Genomic DNA, 21,927 nt, shown 5'->3' on the forward strand with positions numbered 1-21,927 from the left:
TAAATCCTTAAATCCAGGAGTCAGGCCTTAATTGGCAGCTGCTTGCTGCAGGCACCCGGGGCAGGGCTGCGAGCGGTTCCCCGTCGATCTGCCGGGAGGTCCCGCTGCAGCCCAGCCTCTTGGCGAGAAGTTCAGACAAGCCACATAGTCGGACGTTACAAGTGGTAGGTGTGAAACTCAGCTTAACTGAACGGATCTGCAAATAGGGAGAAAAATAAGGGGTGACATTTGCAGCAAACATTGCACTTGGTAAATAACATGTCTCGGCTCATTACACTGCATTTATTTGGTGCTTGTTTTGTTCTTCTCTCGCTACGTGCTTTTCTTCCTCTGTCTTTTTTTAAAGCTGTCTTGTACTCATTTTTATTGTGTTTTCCATGGAGTAACTGTACACCAGCAGTTTTGTAGTAATATTACTGTGAGAGTTCACACTGAGTTTGTTTCTGATTTCTTTTAGCTTGCCAATTTAACAAGCTCTGTGAAGCTGGAGAGAAGTCTAAGTGGTTTCTTAAAATGTACAACTCAGGTTTGATGCATTGTTTAATATCAAAAAGAAATGAGCATCATTTTGGGGGACTGATGGATGGCACTAGCTCTAACATCCAATGCACGGATCTCTGGGTCTGGTGCATCACCTCCTCCAGGCAGAGGAGAAGAGCCAAAACAGTGTCCAGAAAGGAAAAACAAATAAAAATGCACTTCTTGCATGCCTGCTGGGAGCCTGTATATCTGCACGTGTTAGGCCAGGTTTTAGAAGCAACTTTAGAGTTTCAACTTTCATTTTCACACCTGAAAGAAGCAGGATGACACATGCTTACCGGAGAAAGCTGTCTCATCAGACGTTACAACCACCCGTATGTTATGGACATCCTGTCCAGTGCTGATGCAGTGGAGTGTGGGCTGTTCCTTTCTGGGAGCAAATTTGAAAGCCAAGTTCAAACACGCAGACCACTGTTTATTTCAGTGAATCATGCATGCTTAGGACCTGATCCTGCTAGCTCCGGAACATCTCCTGGGAGATCTTGAGAGCTCTCACTGATAATGCAATTATCCCTTTTCAACTGGAAGGCTAAGGCAGCAGCTCTGTTGCTTGGAGAATTGCAAGAGAGGTCTCAGTGGTTTGGGTTCTGCTTATGAAAACCCATTAGGGGCTAGCTCACCCCATTAATTGCCCAAGTAGCATCTTACAGCGTGCATGGATGTGCACAAACAAGTGGCTACATGAACAACAGATGCAGTTAAACACATACATAGGTGCACAGCCATGGGTTGTTTCTGCTTGTTTGCTTGCTGCTTATATCACAGGAAGAGTTTAAGGAGCTGACTTCAAGACCATCACCATTTGCAGCAGCAGAACCCACCCACGCAGGAGATGACCACAGCCACAGCATTACATTTTCTCCCATCACGTTGTCTGCTTCCAGCCTGGTGGAAAGCTCAGAGCTGCCAGTGGCAGGACTCTCAGGGATTTCTATGGATTTTGAATCCAGCCCTGATTTACTGTAAATCGTTCATCACCTTTTTCTTTTTATTCAGACATAGCAGATCTTGGCACTAATCATTAGGCAAGATCTGATAAACCCAGCACAGGCAGAGTCCCTTATGAAGCGAATGAAGCGCGTACCTGTATCCAGGAGGTTTTATCTCTTTCTTTCACCGCACCTCCTGTTAGTTGCTTGGCAACTAGAATAATATTATTGCACACACACATGTTATATTAGGTATTACCTGCAGTTAGAATTTATTTATCATTTTCATTTAGCAGAGTCAAACCCTGCCATTTTGAAGACTGCACTAGTTGCCGTACGGAGCAGCTGCCAAAAAGGAGGTAGTTCACAGCATTAAAGGAATGAGTCACATTCTTACACGCTCGACAGGATTAGACATTTCACTCCTTAATGCTTAAATGGAAGGTCATTAAAACAACCCTGTGGTTTGGGGAGGATAGCAATTCCATAATATGCTTATTTTGGTGGCAAGTGAAAAGGTTGGTTTGAATCTAAATTGGTTCACACTGTATCATCGCAGAACGGAGCAGCACTGGCTCTGTTTTGTATCGGAGGGTGCAGTTGGTCTTTGTTGTCTCTGTTCTTGCTTCGTGGTGGCCAAGCAAGAAAAGCGGAGACTTCACTGACACTATTTATGATTTATACCATGGTCCTGGCAGGGTTTTTCCTGGAGCTCAGAAGCTGGTGGTGCCACAGGCAGACAGGCGAGAGCCCCTGCCCCGAGGGCACGCAGTCCAGGGCTCAGACAAAATCAGGGATGTGGGAAACGCTGGGGAGAGGTCCAGGCTCAAGGGAGATTGTTTTACGTACGGTCAGTGGTCACTGTGTTTTCCAGAGAGAGCTTTTAGAAACCCGTTGGTACTCCCCCACACCTCTGGAGGAAAAGCCTTTTTTTGTTAATTATGATGATAAAAATAATTTGCTCCGTGAGCAGCAGAAATAAAGAAGCTCTGGTTTCCCCCATGTTTTCACCTTGTGATTGGATTTCTGGTAACAAAGAAAACGCAGCCTCCAATTCAAGCTTTTTCTGACATAGTATTTCTATCCTGCCAGTGGTTCTTCGGTGTCGCATCTTCTGAGCTTGTAGTTTGGCCTTTCCCCAGCAGCCATGCTCAGAGACTGTCCTCCTCCCGGCTGCGACGTTCATGGAGCCCGTTACATGTGGTACAGCTGAGCTTGCCACCCCGCTGCTAAACCAGATGGTGATTGACCCGTGATTTTAAAAGTTCCTGCCATGGTTGTGGAGAACATGTGCACATATGCACGCATCTGCTGAGAACAACGACATAAGCTTTTCTTTTCTTAGAGGACCAGGTTAAAACAGGAGAAATGCTGTATATTGGATACGGCCATGTAAAGTATTATCTCCCAGTCTCCCAACTGGAGCCCGGAGAAGGGCTTGGAGCGGCAGTTGTGGGGCTGGCTGACCTGACGGTTGAGCAGGACATGGAAAGCACGTGCTGAAAGCAGCGGCCGCTTAGGGCTGGGTGCTGTTACAGGGTACAAAGCATCTGCAGCAGTTTGAGGAAAACCACCGTGAAAATCGTTTTCACAGCTAAACATCCCCATATATCTGAAATATGTCAGTCTGTGTCTCTATCGCGGACGCCGACTGTTGCTTCAGTCTGATGGAGCTATGAGCAATTCATAAAACCAAAGGCCTTTTGCCAGGGAGCCAGCCTTCTCATGGAGTGGTTGAAGCTGAGGGATAGATGATGAAACGTGTTTCTCTTTAATCTGCCTGGATTAGGTATGTTTCATTGCTCGCTGGGAAGAAACTTCAACAGGATAAGTGATGTTAACAGCAACTAATCTGATGGTGCCAAAGCAAGTTCCTACAGATCAGTCACATGAAGCTGGTGGAAGAAGCAAAGCCTCACGCTGCGGTGAGCGAGGGGAACGTTTTCCCAGTCTGTCAGCTGAAATACGTGAACAATATGTTCTGAAGGTCAAGGGCAAGTACAAATGATCATGGTGAAGGTGCCAGCCCTGATCCGTGCGCAAACAATGATTTCATTTAAGAATAGGGAAGAGAATAGAGGTGACCTACCACAGTGTTGGTTATGGGGCTTTTAATGCCAAGGAGAGTCAGTTATTATATCGAAATGAAGCTGCTAGGCTTTCTTGATGGTGGAGATAGTAGAAGAAAGCGAAACCTGTAGTTATTTGGGGATTTTGAATGGAAGACGTGTCGTTTCAAAAATTACCGATTTCTAGGCTCGAGTCTATTTTGGGAGGGGGGGAGGGGGAAAGATGCTGGTTTTAGGGACTGTGAGTGCTTGAACGCTTGGCTTGCACCGTTTCTTGTTTCACCAAGTTGTCTATTAATTTTACAAGTTTTAAAAAGGAAAAGGACTAAACCCCTCTGTTCTTTCAGATCTCCATACCAGAATGGCACGTGTGCTCGGTGTTTAACCTTCTCTGTTGGCCTTACAACTGTGTGTCACTTTTACATGCATCCCATTCCAAAACTGGTGCTAGATTCTGCTTTTGGCTTCTCTAGCACAGATCCAGAGCGACTCCATTGGCTTTAGGTATCACTTGGAGCAAGATCTGGCACACAGTCTTCTTCCTCTTCTGTTCCCTTGGGAGATCTGGTCCTGTCTGTAGGTTGGATGTTGTACTTGCCTTCATATAGTGTAAACATCATCTCATGCACTACCAAAGTAGCTCTTAGCTTCTTCCTGTGATGCCTGTATGTTGCCTGCTGCTGGACACCCTTGGTCGTATCAGAGGTGGCTTCAGCCTGAGAGTCTGATCCTGTGCCTGGAGTAAGATTTGAAGTTGAATGGGCAGCACAGGGTACAACTGTGTTTTCATCCAGATTGGCTGCTTGAATTGGACCTTAGACTCCCAAATAACTGAACTGTTTTTCTCTTAAAACCTAAAGCTTATGTTCTGCAGAACCTGATGGAGCCAGCAGAGAAAATGTTGATACCAAAGGACTGTCTTAACCTCCTGCTGAGATTCCTGACTTCCAGCTCTGTGCCTCAACCACAGGGCCCCTCCTTGTCTGCTTTGATATGCCCATTTATTTGTAGACCTCAAGGAAGCTGATGAAAGCCACCAAACAGCATTCAATGTAGAGAAAGCATCTGCTGTGCATACAGACCTCCATTCAACCAAGCGCCAGGACGGGCAGACTGGACCGTTGTGTTAAACAGCTCCTCTGTGCCACCACGGAGATGGTGGCGTTTCAGCGGTGGATAATCACTACATGCGCTTTGGAAGGCTCTCAGGGATGAAAAACCTCTATGCAATTGTAGATTTTTTTTTTTTCCCCCTCTAAGGCCAGCGTTTGGCTTGGACTATCCAAAGCAGTTAAGTTTATTAATAGTCTGTTTCTGGAGCCGAAGTGACTCCATAGAGGGGAGTTATTCTGTGCAAAACAAAACAGGAAAAGAAAACAATGTCCAACTCCTCCATTCTGGAGGGGCGCTCAGAAAGCAGCATTGTTCCACCTTCTCACGTGAAGCAGAGGAGACCTAAGACAGAGCAGCCATTGCGGGAGGAGTGTGATGTGGTCCAGCACAGAGACGCTCTGCGGCAGGAGGGACATAGAGAGAGCATTCAGGAATGAAATGTGACTGCCTCTTTTGAAAATGAGTCTGTTTCTGGCCAAGTCACTGGCTTAAGCATTCAGCAAGAGAATCAAAGGGGGGAACTTCACAGGCAGCAGCACAGTCTGTTATTTGATGGGATCCAAGTGCTCATACCCTTGGAAGGCAGCAGGATACGTGAATGCGATTCCCATCATCGTTAGCGAGGTGTACGCCGCTCAGTGAGACTTGCTCCATCTATAGAAGTGCAGTGCAGCTTTTAAATGTCTCTTAAACCTGAGGTTTTGCATGGATCCTCTATTTGGGAACCAGTTCGCTCTTTTTTCAGCCCTCTGCCATTGGTTTCCATCCTTAATCAGCACCGCTGGTTTTCTCGCCTCACACACAACTAGCAGCTTGCAGACACAGGGAGAAAGTGCAAATCAGGACAGCAGAGGAGATACAGAAGAGCCAGGTGAAGACAGCAGTCGAGGAACAGTCAGATGGACGGCTGTTCTTCCAGGGACTGTGAAGACAAAAGGAAGCCTCTCAGCTCAGGAGAGCCTGGGAAGACGATGTAGTTTCTTTTTGCGACTGATGTTGTGGTTTTTTGATTATGGCTTCCAAGTCTTCTTCCCATCCTGGCTAATAAAGCTATGCAGGCTGAAAAGGACACCGAGAGCGAAAGCAGATTTGCTCCAGCTCTCCACAGTAAGCAACCTGGCGTTGTGAAACACTGGAGACAGTTGTTCATTAGAAAAATAAAGCGTGGAACTTTTCCCATGGCAGGGAGCTCTCCCTAGAAATGTTGTTCATCACGAAAAACCCAACATCATCCGGCTCCTGCCTTTCCCCTCCTCTGACTAAATATAAAATATTCTTCACATGCCTCGTTCCACTGGGATTCTGCAGCGGTTTGAGCATAGCTGGCTTTTTTCACTGCCATATTTCAACATATGCCCCCTACGACAGACAGCAATGTGCCTTTCATCAGTTTTAGCTCTTGGGTTAATTTTGCCTACGGAGGAAGAATAAGCTGTAAACATCCCTCGGACAGGGGCGCTGAAGCCCGAGACGAGCTTGGGGAATTACAGGATTACAAAACGGCATGAATTTTAGTGACAGTGCAAGGTATCCACTTAATGACAACTTCATGTTCCAGCAGTTCCAGTAAGGAAGTTTTATAACAACATTAAATCTGGGATAAAAATGGATTATTGGCAGTTGAAAAATTTTGGGGAAAAGGTTTGTTCTAGTTCTGAATAAAACAAATGGTTTACAATTTTTCTGGGAAATGAGGATTTGAACAGAAATGTTGGTTTGGTTGAATGCATGGTTGGATTTGCTCTCAAAACTTCGTAGCATTTTAAATATAGAATGAAATGACATTTAGAAATGGAGATGATTTCAACTCAAAGTGTCAAAATGCTTCATTTTGAAATGCTTTGAATTTTCTCCTAATAGAAATTCAGCATCCATACCATAAGGAAGTGACCAACCTTGGGCTGGCGCACGTCTGAGACAGCTAATTTTGGACCTTTGACTTAAAATCACTCATCTGGGTGGAGGAGCACATGACCCATCACCAGCGACGTCTGAAGGAGGGCGAACTGGCGCTGGGCACCAGGTAGGCTGCAAGGCAAATGAACTCATTATACCACACGCTCGTCAGCTTGTTTTGCTCCCTTTGAACACCACAAAATTCCTGCTTGTTAGTCACTATTTATACAGTTGCACACAGATTCTTTCTTAAGCATTCTCATATTTTATGAAGTTAGAAAAGACTTTTAAGATGCAAAAATCCTGATGTTTTTAATGAGTTTAACAATAAACAGGCAGAGACGAAAGCGTGCATAGTCCTCGGGTCAAACCCGCACCAAATTTCCACTGGCCTCAGCACAGAGTAGCTTCAAGCCTGCGCTTTCACTTCCAAATCACGCTGGGCTGGTGAAAATAGAGTTTTCACTGATGCTTCACACATAAATGAAGAATTTTGGAGTACTGGGGGCCACTCAGAGCTTGCTAACAGCTCATCGGCGTGTGCTGGGCGCTGCTTTGGTTTATTTTATGCAGAGGAACTCTTTTGTTTGATGTGTCCTGCTGGCGTCCAGCGCAGCGCGGTGCAGAACTGGCAGCAGAAAACTTTCTTCACATGCCTTTACATTTAACCGAGGCAGCTTAATTGTTACTCAATGAAAGCACAAATCTGCAGCAGAAGCATCGCAGCCGCTCCGGGGAGAGGAGCTCAGATTAAAGAGCTGGCAGGGAAAGACCCTTATGCAAGGGCAGAAAGATCATTCAGAAATATTCATAAAACACAAGGCGAATCTTTAAATATTTATTAAAAACAAAGTTTGAATGTTAATTCCCCCTCACACATCACCCGTGAAAGAGATTCTAGAGATGAGGAAATGAAACCACAAAGCCAGTAAGTGATTTGCCCGAGGCCTCAGCCGTAAATCAGGCTCTGAACTTGAGATCAGCGCTCCCTGCTCTCTCCGTCGCCTCTCCTGACTCTGTCACCTCTCCGCGATAAGGCGAAGGCCGTGCCTCTGCCTGAGTTCCCCGAGTGCCACCTGGGAGTGATGCTCATCGAGGTTTCAGACCTGGGTTCTGCAGCGAGAGATGAACCCTGCAGCTACGCAGGGAGCACCAGGGAGCGGCCGTGATCTCATCACTTCTCCCAAATGTTATCGTGCTGAGGTGGAACGACTTGCCTTCTCCAGCTTCTGAGTCTTTTCATGGCCTTATCAATGAAAACACACCTGAATTTAGTTTGGTAGGGCATTCTGAGTAATTAGTGGGGAAGAATGGTTGGTGTTGGCAGTTTTGTGCTGAAAAGGAGTTTTTAAGTCTCTTTTTAGAGTCTTTCTGATTTTGCCCAGCTGTTTTGTGATTTCTAACTTGGGTGACCCAAGTCCTACATGTGCAACCATGGGGCTACCGACGGACTGAGAGCCCCCGGTCCTCCTCCTGGAGACAAACCCAGCTACCTCGATTCCCTTTACAAGTTGGTGGAGCCTTGGCCCCAGCCCCAGAGAGCATCCATGAGCAGCCAGGCTCCCCAAAACCGCCCGGGCGCCGGGGCTGGCTCACCGTCCCCGCACCGTGCTGTGCCGCATAGCGCAGATGTGCCTGCGGAGCCTCGCACCAGATACGCTTCCTCCCGTGGGACTCTCCAGATAACTAGCTTGTGTATTAAAAGTTGTTTACCCCATCCTTAAAGCAGGATGCTTTCCTTATCTGCGAGCAGAGTAAATTCCTCCCAGTGCCTCCACGCCGTCATTCCTGGCCCGCTCCTGACTCCTGAGCTTGCTCAGCGCTGGTGGTGGCTCTGCGTTATCTCCCGTCTGCAGCACAGACAGACCCTGCCTGGAGCAGCCTCCGGGCTCTGCAATACCAAGACCAATGTCTTCAAAGACTGAAAATTACTCTGTAATTTGAATCTTTAACAGCACATGGAAAAATCTACACGAACTGGCCTGTATCGTGTCTCCGAATGGCTTCATAAATATAACACTAAGGAATTCGGATACTCTCGTGTGTGTCCGTGATGGACGTTTGTATTCTAAGAAATGCATCTTCTGCCTTCCCCTATCTCTCTGAAGCAGCCCAAATCCACTGGGCGGCATTTTTTCCTGTCCCTTCCTTACCTTCAACCCCTGTCCCACGTCACCGGCGATGGCACCCACCCCAGAGGGCAGGGTTTAGCCCCCGTCACTAGTTCCCGAGCCAGCGGGCGCCGATGGCTCCTCCTGGGCCGCCACTATTGTTGTCAAACTCCCATTTCCATCTGCCTGAGACGCAGAAGCCACATGTAGAAAGTTAAGATACAAAAAAGCTCCATGGAATGTATTTATCTGAAAACAATAGTGTGTCTGGATGGAAATTCAGTGTTTTACACCAATCATGTGGTTGTTATTAATGTTTTCCAATACACCCAGAGGTACCTTATGTGTTAAGTAAGAGCGGCCTGTACTGTTTTGCTTAAAAAGCAAAATGTGCATCTCTGCACCTAAAACTGCTCTTGTACTTCAGCCCTGTATTGACGCCCAGATGGCTGCCAGAGGAATTTCCCGTTCCCCCAAATCTGCAGTCACGGGGCTTGATTTCAGCCCAAGATGCTGCAGCAAATACTTATGGTCGCGTTTCAACGCTTCTTTTCCATTCCCTTCCTCGAAGCAGGACAGCGTCCTGGAAGTGCGGATTGAGGCCGAACTGTGGCCCTTGCAACCCCGCTCTGCCTTCTGCTGCCCTGGAAGGGCTGAGATGCCGTGCCCAGATCCGGCAGCGCCGGCCAGTGCCGTGGCAGTGCCGGGGATCCACCGGGGACACGCCGGCGGGGATGACGCTCACCAGCAGCGCAAGGTGCTACCACGGGCTCCCGCCGGGTTTTACGCCCCGTGCTTTAACCAGGCAAAGAAGCAAACCCAGCGGAGAGCTGCCGCAAGGAGGAATTGTTTAAAGCGGCTCCGGCACCAAAGGCCGAGCTGGAGGGTTCATTTCCTCAGCCACAGCCTGCCGCAGCCCCAGAAACCCAAGATCCACTGATAGCCATTGAGCAAGGATTTCCATTTTTGGTGCGAGTTCAGACTTAAAATAGCCAGTCTTGAGCGAGGAAGAAACTCTGTTGACAGAACATAGGGAACATTCCTCCAGTGTACTTTTGTAAAGGACTATCTCTGTCTTTAATCTCCAGGCCGTTTCCTGCAGGTCTCCCGGGTCCAGCTTCCCTCTCATTGTTAGTGGCGCTTTTGGAAATGACCTCAGGCAGTTTGCAGTGACTGGCGACCCACGGTCAGAATGACTAACCCAGTCTGTCTCCATCCCCTGGACATGTCCCATTGACTAAATAAATGACGGGCACTGACATGTGAATAGAAACAAAAACAGCCTGACAAGTGAAATCTTAACTCTTTGGTGCAAAGAAACGTCTGGACGGGTGTTCAGCCCGCCGGGGGAGCGGAGGGGAATTGCTGCAAATAGTCCCGGTCCGTGGTAAAAATACAACGAGCCTCCCCGAGCTGCTCAGGACGCATGCAGATTGGGTAGACAAACACCTCTAATATTATTTTTAATTGTTTAAAATTGTTTTCTGAAGCTTTTTATCTCAGCACATCTTTAATTAGGAGAGTGGCTGGGTGTTTACATGGCCATTTGTGCGTCTGGGTTCAGCGTGAATAATTCCACTCAACGTTACAAGCAAGGGTTAACAGCGCGAGCGCCTGTCGCCCTGTATTGTACCCACAACAGGAGCTCTATACCGCGCCATAGGTGAGCTTATAGGTGCTTCCCAACATTCCGGAGCCTGCATGGAGCCCGCCAGCGTAGGCTGCAATCGGCTCTTGGGGGGGGGGTGTAAGCTGTAAGGAGGATGTCTGTATTTCTGCCTCTCCTAAAGGCCACTGGCACTGCCTGCTGTCAGACCCAAGGACCGAATTCCTCATCTGAGCCCCCGCGAACACATTTTGCCAAGCTCCCTCCAGCCCCCACCGCAGCTGAGCGACACCAGAGTTTGAGAACATGCCACGCCATCCCAGCATGATATATTTTTTTTAGGGCCCAGACTAGCTGCCTTTGAAATCTAACAATAGTTTTACCAATAAGAATAGAATTACTGTTAATAAGCTACATTTGTGGATTTTTTTGGTTGGAAAAGCAGGAAAGTATTCTCTTTAATATAATCAAAATGTATTTTAAATGCTGTAATTACAATAATTAATAATGCTGCTTAGCAGTTATTAGCACTCGGTGCATTGTTAGGATGTCTGCATTAGCTAAGGTTTAATAATGAGGTTCATATAAATCCAAAAGAAGAAAATAATGATATGGGGAGTGGTTGTAGTGCTGTGGTCTGATGGCTTCTTGCTTTAATGTAAGTAACAAATAATTCCCTCTGGCTCTCAGCATTTGTGGATAAGGCCATAAAAAAGGAGGGGGGGGGGAAGGAGGAAACCTCAGCTAATAAAAATGCCACCCTTGCTTTACGACTCTGAGAGAAACGTTTGTTGTTTGGCTAATGACGATATTAATAACTTGTGTTGGGATGCTTGATGTCATTCTTTCGTCCTGCGCATTTAACATTCGCATCGAGATCGTGGGGAGCGCGGGCCCGCGTTTGGCAGCGTGCTGGTCCTCGGCGCGAGGCACGGGCGATCCGGTGGGGTCGTTGTCACTAACGCTGACCGGCGTCACAGTTGAGGTGACACGGGAGCAGGGGTGGGCAGCAGCCCTCAGTTGGAAATGGCTTTGGGAGCTATTGGCAGGTCTTGCAGCTGAGACAGGAAAATGATGTCCTAACCTGGATTTGGGGATTATTTTTTTTTTTAATGCAACACAATTTATTATCTTTCCTCCCAAATGACTCTTGTCTTTAGCTGTTGTAGCCCAGCTGCTGCCCCCCACCACGGGGAGGGGTGAAGCTCAATGAAGAGAGAGCCGGTCCCATGAAAAGTGGGACAAGAATTGCCGGGACTCAGTTCCCACAGATCCGAGCCCTCAGCCGAGCTTTTCCGCACTTGCACACGCTCCTCCTCTCTCTCTCGTTGCTTTTTTTTGGTCTCGGTTCACTGCATCTGATCACCGTGCGTTAATCATTATTCACTCACTAGCCGAATAAAAAGAGGCTGAGAGCTAGAACCCACTCACCTTACAAAAAATTTGTTTTCTATCACCTATTGTCACCAGGTATCTGCTCCTGTCAATACTCCGTCCTCTCATTCTCATCTCAAATTATGCCGGGAGAGCCTGATGGACCACAGGAAGCCTTCTGCCGTTTCCGGACAGCAAGACGGATTTGCATCCCTGTGCCAGGTCGGCTCTAGCGTGGGCTGGACTTTGGGTAGGGTGGGTAAGAGCCAGCGCGCAGGGTCAGGCTGTGCGCTCAGGCACGGTCCCAGCTGACCGCCCGCGTGAGAAGGAAAATAAATGGTCAGATTTTGGCTGGGACTTGTCCACTGAAGGGGATAGGAGCTATGCCAGTTTACACCCTCCGAGGGCTTGGCTGCTGGAGGCGGTTGGCACCAAAATCCCAGTGAAAGGATTTAGTGTCATAAACACACGCAAAACTATGGAAAGCCCCAGTCGTGGCTCCAAAGGGCGACAAGGGGTCTCCAGAGGAGACCTGCCCCTCCGGGGCTGCCTGACTCGGTTGGTGTTTCATGCAGGAATGAACCGACGGGTCTGTGCCCACGTGCGGCCGTGCTGGTGGCCAGGACAGCTCTCCAGCGGGGAGACACGCTGCTGGCACCCAGGGAGCCTTAGGGAAGGAGCTGCTGCTTCTGATCGTCTCGTAACAGCCTGAGATGTTGGAGCCAGCAGTTTCCTGGACAGAGACAGCTTCTCAGCGCAGTTCAAGGTACAATAGGACCAACCCCGCGAGGTGCCTGCTCAGAGAGGGGTGTTCTCGTCCCATGGTGTGGCAATGGGACAGAGGAGATTCCCTGGAGACCCAACTGGTTTCCAACCACCATCTCCTTTCCGAGCAAAGCCTGCTCCGTGTGCTGGGTGGCTAAGAAGCAACTGTGCTGCTGCTGCGTCAGACTGTATACTTTTGTGTCCTGGTGTATATTTAAGGATAATTTGCTCTCAGTAACACCCAGCAGTGCCAATGACTTTAGGGTCAGCTCCTTTCCTCCCTAATCCTGCTTTCTATTTCCACATACTTACGCATGAGCAAGCCCTGGAGATCCTGCAGCCAGCTGCCAGCAGAGATGCTCAAAATACAGTTTCAACACAAAAGGAGATGTAGTTTTGGTACTTTAGCAATGATTGCCTCTGGCTACCTTTGGTCCAGGCTTAAAATGGAGCAGACAATATTCTCTTTTTCCCTAATGATTTTCATATCCCCATTTTGAGGTTGCAAGAAATTTGGGGAAGCATCAGACCAGCATGTGCCAGTCCCACAGACATGTCCTGGGACCAGCTTTTTGAAGCCTGTTTTGTTTTTTTTTTCCCCCCTTGCTGCATTCAGCCTCTCTGGCCAATGACTCAGTCACTATTTCTATTCTCTTCCCACTTCTGTTCCTGCTTCTCTAAAGTTTTGGTCAGTGGCAGCAGCTTTTGCTAATGTCTTGTGGCTGCTTCTCTCTGAGTTATTATTGGAGATGACTACGAAATAACAGCGCTGCTCTTTAAGACGCTACTGCACCACTGCAGAAAATATTTACCAAAGATGTGGTAAGCAGCTCTTTACTGGAGTGACTGGCGTCTGCTCTGAAGCGGACCAGACGCCAGTCACTTCAGCAAAGAGCTGCTGCAACAGAACAAATTGCCCAGGGCAGCAGATCTTGGGAAGGGAGAAAAGCCAGCAGCCCAGTCTGTCTGTCTTTGTGTTTTCTAAGGGAGAAAAATTATCTTTTTACAAGCCTGCCCTAGTTGGCTCTGACCAGCTCTTCCCAGAAAATACCATCGTAAATAGAAGAGCAAACTGTTGCATAAACGGACAGGTTGCCATTTATATCTGACCTTTCTCAGATCTGCTTTGATGTCTTCATCAACCTATGCTTCCTTCTCAACCAGCCCCACCGCGTTTTTAGCTCCTGTTTCTAGGAGAGCTCCACTGGACACAACAAACCTCAATTAAAATCCATTTTTGACATATACGTATACTCCCTCTACTTTCTGGACCAGCTCCAAATAGAATAATCCTTTTTTTAATCCTGCCCTCCCAGGGAACTTCCAGTTTTGTGTTTGCAAATTGTATGGGTAAATATGGATAGGGGTAGATATTTTTTTTTAAAGACACCGGGCTTGACATGTTACGCGGTTTGTTGCCAGATCAGCGCAGTGGCAGCGTGCAGCGCTGGACTGTTTTTCTTATTCAGATAGACCCTCTCCAGCTCAAAAATGACAATTCACCAACGCCAAGCCAAAAACAAAGTAAAGGGCAGTTTCAGAACTGGGTGTTATCTGCCTGGAAAGGGCTCCAGAAAGGCAGACTGTCTCCACAGGCCGCTGAATAAATGCTGATAAAAAGGACAAACTCCTGTGCGTTTGTTATGGGTGGTGTGGTTTTTAGCTGTATCCTCTGGTGGATGCGGGCAGTTGTAATTCCCTTCCTATTCGAAGAGAGCATCTGTTCTGTGTGATATTACTTGACTCCTCCAGCCAGACCAGGACAGGAGTTTAATGGCTAGCCCTGCTGTTCTGCCTGCAACTGGGGAAGTAAAGAATGAGGCTGAGGTAGATGCTACGAGTTTCTGTGGGCCTAGAAATCCCCAGACCGCTCTCGTGCAGACGGATGCCTGGACTCATCTCCTGCTGCACCATCCTTGGACTGGCTGAACGTGACTTCTCCTCCCCACCCACTTCTCCATCCTGCACTGGTGCCTCCTCGTGCGAGTCCTGGGAGCCGATCGCTGTGCTCACAATGCGGCGGGATCCACTGGAGGGTGGTCACTCATAACTGACCATGAGGTAGGATGTTCTCCTGGATAAAGCACTAGATTAAGGCTCAGGAGTCAACGTCTTCATCCTCTCCAGCCATATGCCTCATTTTATGAGACCGTCCGTTCAAAAGGACATGGAAAATCACTGTCAATGGCATCAGGAAAGACACCGAAAGGTTTGATGGCAGGTAGATCTTTCCCTGGATCAGCAGGTTCATTCCAGGGAGAAGAATGATGCCTGTCATTCACTGGTGGTCAGGAGATCCATGTCCTGCAGCCATCTAGTGAATCTGTAAAGCAGAGGTAGGGACGCAAGATCCTGTTGCTTGGAGGAATTGTAGCTTTGCTTTCCAACCCCAAGAAATCCTCAGAAAACCACATTCGGAGGAGCAGTGGCCTAAGCACGTCTGTCTTCTCTACAGCTCTCGTTGGGTGCATGCAGCAGTTTAGGAACTTCTGCCCTCAGACATCCTGAAGAGAAGCTCAATGTCAGAGCAGGTTTGGGGCATGACAGCTGGGGAACCACCTCGGAGGACAGTTCTGTCCCCATGGGCCATTTGGATTTGCAGACACCAGGGGCCAAACTGGGACTATCAGCTCTGTTTCACTGAGCATCCAACCAGCAAGACCTACTCATAGCTGCGGGGCACAGTGGTGTTCCCGTGGCTGGGACCAACCTCCTGAGTGAGCAGCACTTCTCAGCACTTGTCAGTCTGAATCCAGTGCGCTCAGCTGGGGAAAAATGGAAAAGAGAGAAATGGTTTTGGGCAGGGGCTTCCTGACTAGTGGGTGCATGTGGGTGCTGTGTGAGTGGTGGAGACCCAGGGCAGCTCCTGTGTCCCAGCACAGTCCTCTTCAGGTGGAGAAGGTTTTCAGTCCTGGACATTCACACGAGCTTTGTTCCCTTCTCTGGCACAGACTCTCCCCGTTACCTTGGGCAAATCACTTTCCCCCAGACAGTAATTAGATCTCTGGGTCCCACCAGACTCCATGGGAGGCAGGCACGGACATTCCTCCAAGGATCCTTTCTGCTGCAAGCCCTCCAGGTGAGTACAAGGGGAAGTCAACAACAATTCCTTACCTCCCCAGAGTGTCGTAAGAAAAAATACAGTGCAGGTAAACTAACGGCGCTTGCATGGGATCAAGACGGAGAGCGTAAGGAGGTGGGACAGGGAGACTCCAGAGGTTTGAGAGTTGGGTTTGATTAGGCAGCTGGAATTGGCTGATAAATCGGATCTCAGCCAATTTGAGAATCTGCCCAGAGGACGGGCTCACGCTGGAGACGGCAGCAGGTGCTGCTGGAGGAGGAATAAAAGTGGCTGACATGAAATTTGCTGAACCTCAGAAGAAGTTTGGCTTGGGTTCAGTTCAAGTCCGATGGCTTCTCCTTTATCCCTGGCTGGTGCGTGCCTGCCCCGTCAGACCTGCCCGAGACACAGCCACGCGCCGGCGGTCGGCACAAAGCCGGATGATGGGCTGGCGAGCCTGGGATACCCAACTGCTGGCGGCACGCACTCGCCGATCGCCTTCCCCGTAACGCCGGCAAAGGGAAGCCTCGGCGTGCTTCATGGAGCTCTTCAGCCCTTTCACCATACGGATAGCTCTGCTTTGCTGAGGTTACGCTGGATTTTTTGCAGGTGTGTGTTTGAGGCTGCTCAGAGAGAAGTGGTCTTCTCGGCCAGGATTTTCAGCTCCAGTGGGAAAGACAGAAGAGGCTCGTCCTTCTCGTTTCACTGTACGCCCTATGACTGACACAGGAGCCAAGGTGTCCCTTTGGCTTGTTCTCCATTGCAAAAATTGCAATTTAGCCTAAACAGCAGATGCAAATGGTTTGGGAATTGTAAGAGGTCTGTGTTCATTGCTGTGATATTTCCTGCTGTTTCTTCTCCATGGGTTGGATCCAGCGGGAAGCTGTGCCCCACCGCAGCTCTCTGCTCAGCATCCTCTGACCTCGCTGAGGCCGGCAGCGAATGACTTCGGGCTGCGAAGCCACCGCCGGTCCAGCCCAGCCAGCTTCTCCCTGGGAGTGAGGCGCACCCTCTGCGATACCCCCCAAAAAATTTCTCTTTTCGCTTTGTACTGCCTGGGGTATGTAATAACAGAACTCATAGCAAGGATACATTTCTAGTTGTTCCGTATTTTCAGACAGAGAAAGTGTGTGAACATTCATCTCTGGCTGAATTGTGAAATGGAAATGGTGAAATCGTGAATGGTCCCACAAAGCAGTGGGACTAAACAAGGTCCCTCTGGCCGTGTTTGGGGAGAGGGGCAGCCCGAGAGAGATGGAAATACAGCTTTTATTAAGGGGAGAACCCACATTTCTCTGTTATAGAGGCTGGCATTAGGTTTGGATGAAGGCAGCCTTCCTGTCCTGCAAAACCTGAGACACCAGTGCTTTCCTTGGGTTGCACCAGGACTTTACTGGGATGGCTTGGGTTTGTTTTCCTACAAAATGAAAGCAGCAGCACAGGGGATGATCCTGTACTCGTGGCACCGTCCTGACGTGTGGTTCAATCCCTGTTCGTCCTGACCCAAACCAGGGAACTGAACCTGATACCCTGCATCTCAGATGGGTGCTCGCATCTCCAGGCTTAAAGTCAGACTCTTTCTCCCTGGAGAACTTCTTAACTATCTATACAAATTGGCCCAGCTCCACCCAGAAAATATTTATAGAAGTGGGGCTGCAATTGCCCGTGGAGCTGGGTCTTCTCCTGGGATGCGAGAGTCGGTGTCCCTGCTCCAAGCAAGGGGCCTGTCCTGGGGCTGGAGCCACCATGGATGGGTGCCGTCACCCTCCGGTGAGGACCTGTTGGGAGACGATTTTACCTTTGTGGGTTTGACTAGAAATCCAGGCTTGAGCCCAAGCAGCACTTCGTGGAAACTGGTAGTTTGCTACCAAAAAAAAAACCCCAAACCAAAAAAACCTTTTAGTTTTGCCGAACTGACATTTTCTGACACAAGAAAACATGTTGTCAAAAAACTTCCCAACCACTCTGCTGGGAACGTGCTCTTTGCCATCAGTCCCCAAGGCTGGAGCGCTGGGGTGTTGAAATGTTACTACAGCCCTGGAAACTGTGAGTCAGCTTGTCCCCACCCACAGCAGATACTCGTGGGAAGGGCCTTGAAAAGCCTGGAAACTCAGCAGCTCTTGCCTTGTGGAGTTTCCATTAACCCATTAGCATTAATTTCAGGTCCGGTGAAATGCAGTATTTGGCAAATTTCTATCGGATTTGGTCCTTTTTTCCCCTGTCCCCTTCCTGATTCTGATAAATTTTGGGGGATATTTAATTTCAACTCATCCCTAAGCAATTTGGCTGCTGCGGCCCCGGTTCACCCCCTGAGCCCCGTGGGACAGCTCGGACCCGTGCAGCAAATGCAGCAGCCGCCGCGGTGCCGCCGGATCCGGTGGGGATTTGGATGGGGCGGCTGGATGGCAAAACTTTCATCCCACTTGGAGGAAAGGTGCCAGTGCCAATTTTGCCAATGCAAACCCTCCCGGTCGTCTCGCTGTGCTGGGATACAAACGGATTGACTTGAGCATCTCCTGGCAGGGACGAGGGTCGTGCAGCGATGTCCCGGCTTCACCGGGAGAAGCCGTAAGGCTGCCCTGCTTGCCACGGGGACGCAGGCAAAGGGTGCATCGGTGCCCGCCATCCCTGCCAGCAGCCGGGGAGCCCGTCTGCCCACGCCGCGGTGGCCGCGGTGCCTTGTCACACGCATCAGGGTCGCCTCGAGCGGGTCGGGGTCTGGGTGCGATGCTGCCGTGCGCGTGCAGGCGCTGCGTGCAAGCCCCGCTGCGGTGGGACGTGCAAACCCACTTTTGGGGCGCGAGGTCGGCGGGATGCGAGCTGTGCTTCCCGCGGGCGAATCCACCGCACTGGAGCTAAGCCCTGTGTTCCAGTGCACGCAACTCAGAGCAGCCCGTGCAAACCACTGACCTCAGGCTATCCCGGAGCCATCTGCAAACTGTGTTTATTGCCGACTGGAAAACACGTGAAGGTAGCAAATCCCATGTCTTCACTCAGCGTACGGCGGTGTGAAACAACCCGTGTGTCCCCCTGACGCCTGCCCTCGCGTATGTCCCAGGAGAGGTGGCAAAGGACGGCTACATCTCGCGCCTGGAGGAGCCGGGATGGGCTTTGCCGTGGCCGCAGCCCACCCGGGGGCACGTGCCGAGGTGGCGGGGTGAGATCACATCCTCTGCACGAAGGGTTTCAAGATGCCAAGGTCTGGGAGCGTGGAGTCCAGCAGTTGTGAAATTCTCCATAAAGGAAAATTCTTGAAACTTTTTTTATTTTTTTAAACTTTGCATTTATCAAAATGCCTTGTTCTGATTTTAGCTTTTTCCATTTTGAAGACGGTCCAAAGTCCTATCACAGTGTGTTACCGCGCAGAATATAACATTTGCAAGAGTAAAATGAAAAGTCGGTTTGAACTGGAAAATCACAGCTATGTCATTAAACCAAATGAAACGGGACATTCTGATGTTGTCAAAACTTTTTTTTTCTCTGGTTCCTTTCAAAATCAGCTTCCAGCAAAACCAGACTGATTTTATGAGGCATTTTAGGTTTTGGCAGAGCCCCTCGCTCTGGTGCAGAAGTTTTGTTGTGGTTTCTCTGGCCGGGCTCATACGCTCTGTGCCTCCGTTCCCAGGCGTGAAATGGGGGTGCAGTGTGTCCCCCAGCCTTCGCTGCCCCTCGGCATTGAGTCAATGGGGTCCCCGTCTCAACCCCGTTTTCAAGGCATTATCTACAAGCTGAGCTGTTAAAACATGATTTAAATGGAAATTACTCATTTTGTGTTTTAACTTCTGCATCCTTCTCTTTGACCAGAAACGTATAAAATACTAGAGATAAAAAAAAAAACCCAGAAAATAATGAGATTATTTTTCCTTACTGAAAACCCAGTGGTCCGTGCCTGCAGTTTGGGCTCTGCTGTCACCTTCCTTTGACCGTGCTGGCGTGGAAGTGGTGCCAGAGCTGGCCCCTCTCCCCCCACCGCGGCTGCAGTTTGGCTTTGGGAAGAGGTTGGTGCCGGTGCCCTCCCGGCCACCCACGGTCCTCCTGGGCCCAAGAGGATTTGGCTTTATATTGTACCTGGGAGATCCACGTCAGATAAGACTGGCAGGCTTTCAAAAGCTTCTCTCCAGCTTTTGTGCCAAGACCTATAGGATGTGTTCCAGAGCATCTCCCAAGAATGTTTGTTATTACGAGAGACTGAAAAAAAAGGAAAAAAAAGAAGGGGGGGAAAAAAGGCACTGAAAGAGCACATTGCTGTTAATTACCAGAAATCCTTTAATAACCAACATTACTATAAATTATATGTGCATTATGACAAGGACAATTGAGCGCTCTGTTTTTCTTGCCCACGTTAGAGCACCGAACAATGTGCTCTTGTTGCAGGAGCTGAGATGGATGGCACTCTGGATGAAATCGGGACTTCTCCACCGCGTACCTGGGCCCGCAGAGATGGTCGGCACCGCCGGGTCCCATGAAGGCTCCATTGTTCTTCATGCCATATTGCATACGTCATGATTATACAGCGTCGGACAAGCAGTAATACGTTGCTTGCTGAAATAATAACCTATCCTTAGCTTGAACAGTGCTATATTTAAGATTTTATATATATTTAAATGTGGGTAAGTGCACATTTGTGACATATTATAATTTGGATGACAGTTTGTAAATAAGATATTGGAAAGAAGCATCAGCTGCCTTTAGGGAGGTAAATCTCGGGGTCATGCTGGACAAGTCGATCGATGCGGATTTTAAACAAGCGTTGGAACATCTCTGGAGCAGCCTGGGATCCTGCTGGAGTCTGAGATCTAGGAAATCCCGATTTCTGCTTCCACGTCTGAAACTGAATCTTTTTTGCAGCCCTTCCATGCCGTTTAACTTCTCTTTATTCCCTCACGTGAAAAAGGATAACGGCATTTTCCTACCCCAGCTGGATGTTGGCTGACTTTGGTAAATAGCTCCAAACCGTGATAAAGGTATAAAATGTCGCTGCTCTGCAGGTCGGTGAGAGCGCTGGCCTTCATGGGACGTTATTTCCATGCAAAAAGTGAGTCAGTACTCAAATAACATCATCTGTTTTTACTCCCAGTTTGGTTTCTACGTAGGGAGGGAGCCGATCGGAGGAGGACGGTGCTGCCCAGGGCCATCAGTCCCCCTGCGCAGCAGTTGGGAAACCCAAAGGCAGCAGGTCCCTTACAGCACTCGTATGGGTTTTTATACATTGCATTTTTAACAAGGCAAACTCTACATTTCCTAAAAGCCACCCAAAAAGGGCAGAGGAAAAGGAGCTTTGCCCCTGGTGCTACAGGTCAGTAGGGGCAGAAGTAACCCCGAAGTCGAAAGACCCGTTTACATCTTACGTTGGTGCAAACCCCAGTGGCACACACGTATTGATTTCAAATGGCGTATTTTGGAGCCCCTTACGTTACGCTGACGCATGCAAATTAAGTTTGCCGTAAAAAAATCGTAGTAACTTAACCTTAAGTGTATTTAAATCACGTTCTAAGGTGTGTTAGCGCAGGTTTGGGGAAATGCGGGCATCAGCCTTCGGTTATGGCGAGGGCTACCCAGAGATGCCAAAACTGTGAACATTGAGGGTGCCTACCGTTTGTTGGCTGAAATACTTTAATTCTTTTAGTTTTGGGTTTGGGGGTTGTTTCCCCCCCCCCCCCAGCTGGTCAACTGCCGGGAAATCAATTGCCAAGATTTATTTTTGCTCATTAGTAAAGTTTCCCAGTCGGTTCTCAGGCTGATCCTCCAAACAAAGCTCCTTCACTTTCTGTTCTCACAGCAGGTTCCCACCGACTGACACGCCGCGGCTGTCCACGCGTGAGGGGAAAGTCCCGTCTCCCCCCCCCCCACGCTCCGGGGTGCGGGACCGGCTGCAGGAGCCGCTTCTTCCGGAGCGTGTCCCTGCCCCGGCCAAAGGCTGGTGTGCCCGTGGCATCTCCACGCGGGACAGTGGGGCCGCCTGAACTCCTGCTGCGGGCTCAGCAACAAGAATCACCGTTTTAGGGTTTTTTTTTGTTTTTTTTGGGGGGGTTGGGGGGAGGCTCCCATCCCCACACGCAGTTCCCCAGCGGCACGTTCCCTCCGCCGCCGTTCCCACCCGGCCGCGTGGGGCAGGACGCGGCGCCGCCCCCCCCTTCCCCCACGGAGCCGTCGCTCTGCCCCCCCCCGCACCCACCCACCCCCTCGGCGGCGGCCGCGCCGCGGCGCTGCCGGCGCCCGCCCGCCTCCCCCACGGGGCCGCGGCCGGGGCACACCGCCCCCCCCGCCGGCAGCCGCTCCCCGCCGCCCTGGGCCCCCGCGGCGGCGGCGGCGGGCGCAAGGACCCGGCGTGGCGCGGCCGGCGGCGCCCGCGGAATGTCTTTCATTCACGGGCACGCCGCGCCGCGCGGGGAGGGAGGGGGGAGTGGGCGGTGCCGGAGGAGCATCCGGACCAATAGGCGACGGCGGGACCGCGCGTCACGCG

At 49.8% G+C, this 21,927-nt stretch overlaps 1 long non-coding RNA gene across 3 annotated transcripts; it reads left to right on the top strand.

Annotated features, from left to right (window-relative positions):
* Positions 1 to 50: 50 nt before the first annotated feature.
* LOC129211031 (uncharacterized) lies at positions 51 to 20,134 on the top strand. 3 transcript variants are annotated; one of them, XR_008578720.1, is made up of 4 exons: positions 51 to 164; positions 6,512 to 6,674; positions 11,735 to 11,860; positions 19,839 to 20,134. It is a non-coding gene; the product is annotated as an uncharacterized LOC129211031 (long non-coding RNA). The 3 variants fall into 3 exon arrangements; XR_008578719.1 differs by lacking the exon at positions 19,839 to 20,134 and adding an exon at positions 12,214 to 13,956; XR_008578718.1 differs by lacking the exon at positions 19,839 to 20,134 and having other exon boundaries at positions 11,735 to 13,956.
* The last annotated feature ends 1,793 nt before the right edge of the window (positions 20,135 to 21,927 follow it).

Source organism: Grus americana, chromosome 10 (genome assembly GCF_028858705.1).
Source record: "Grus americana isolate bGruAme1 chromosome 10, bGruAme1.mat, whole genome shotgun sequence".
In the NCBI taxonomy this organism is placed as follows: Eukaryota; Metazoa; Chordata; class Aves; order Gruiformes; family Gruidae; genus Grus; species Grus americana.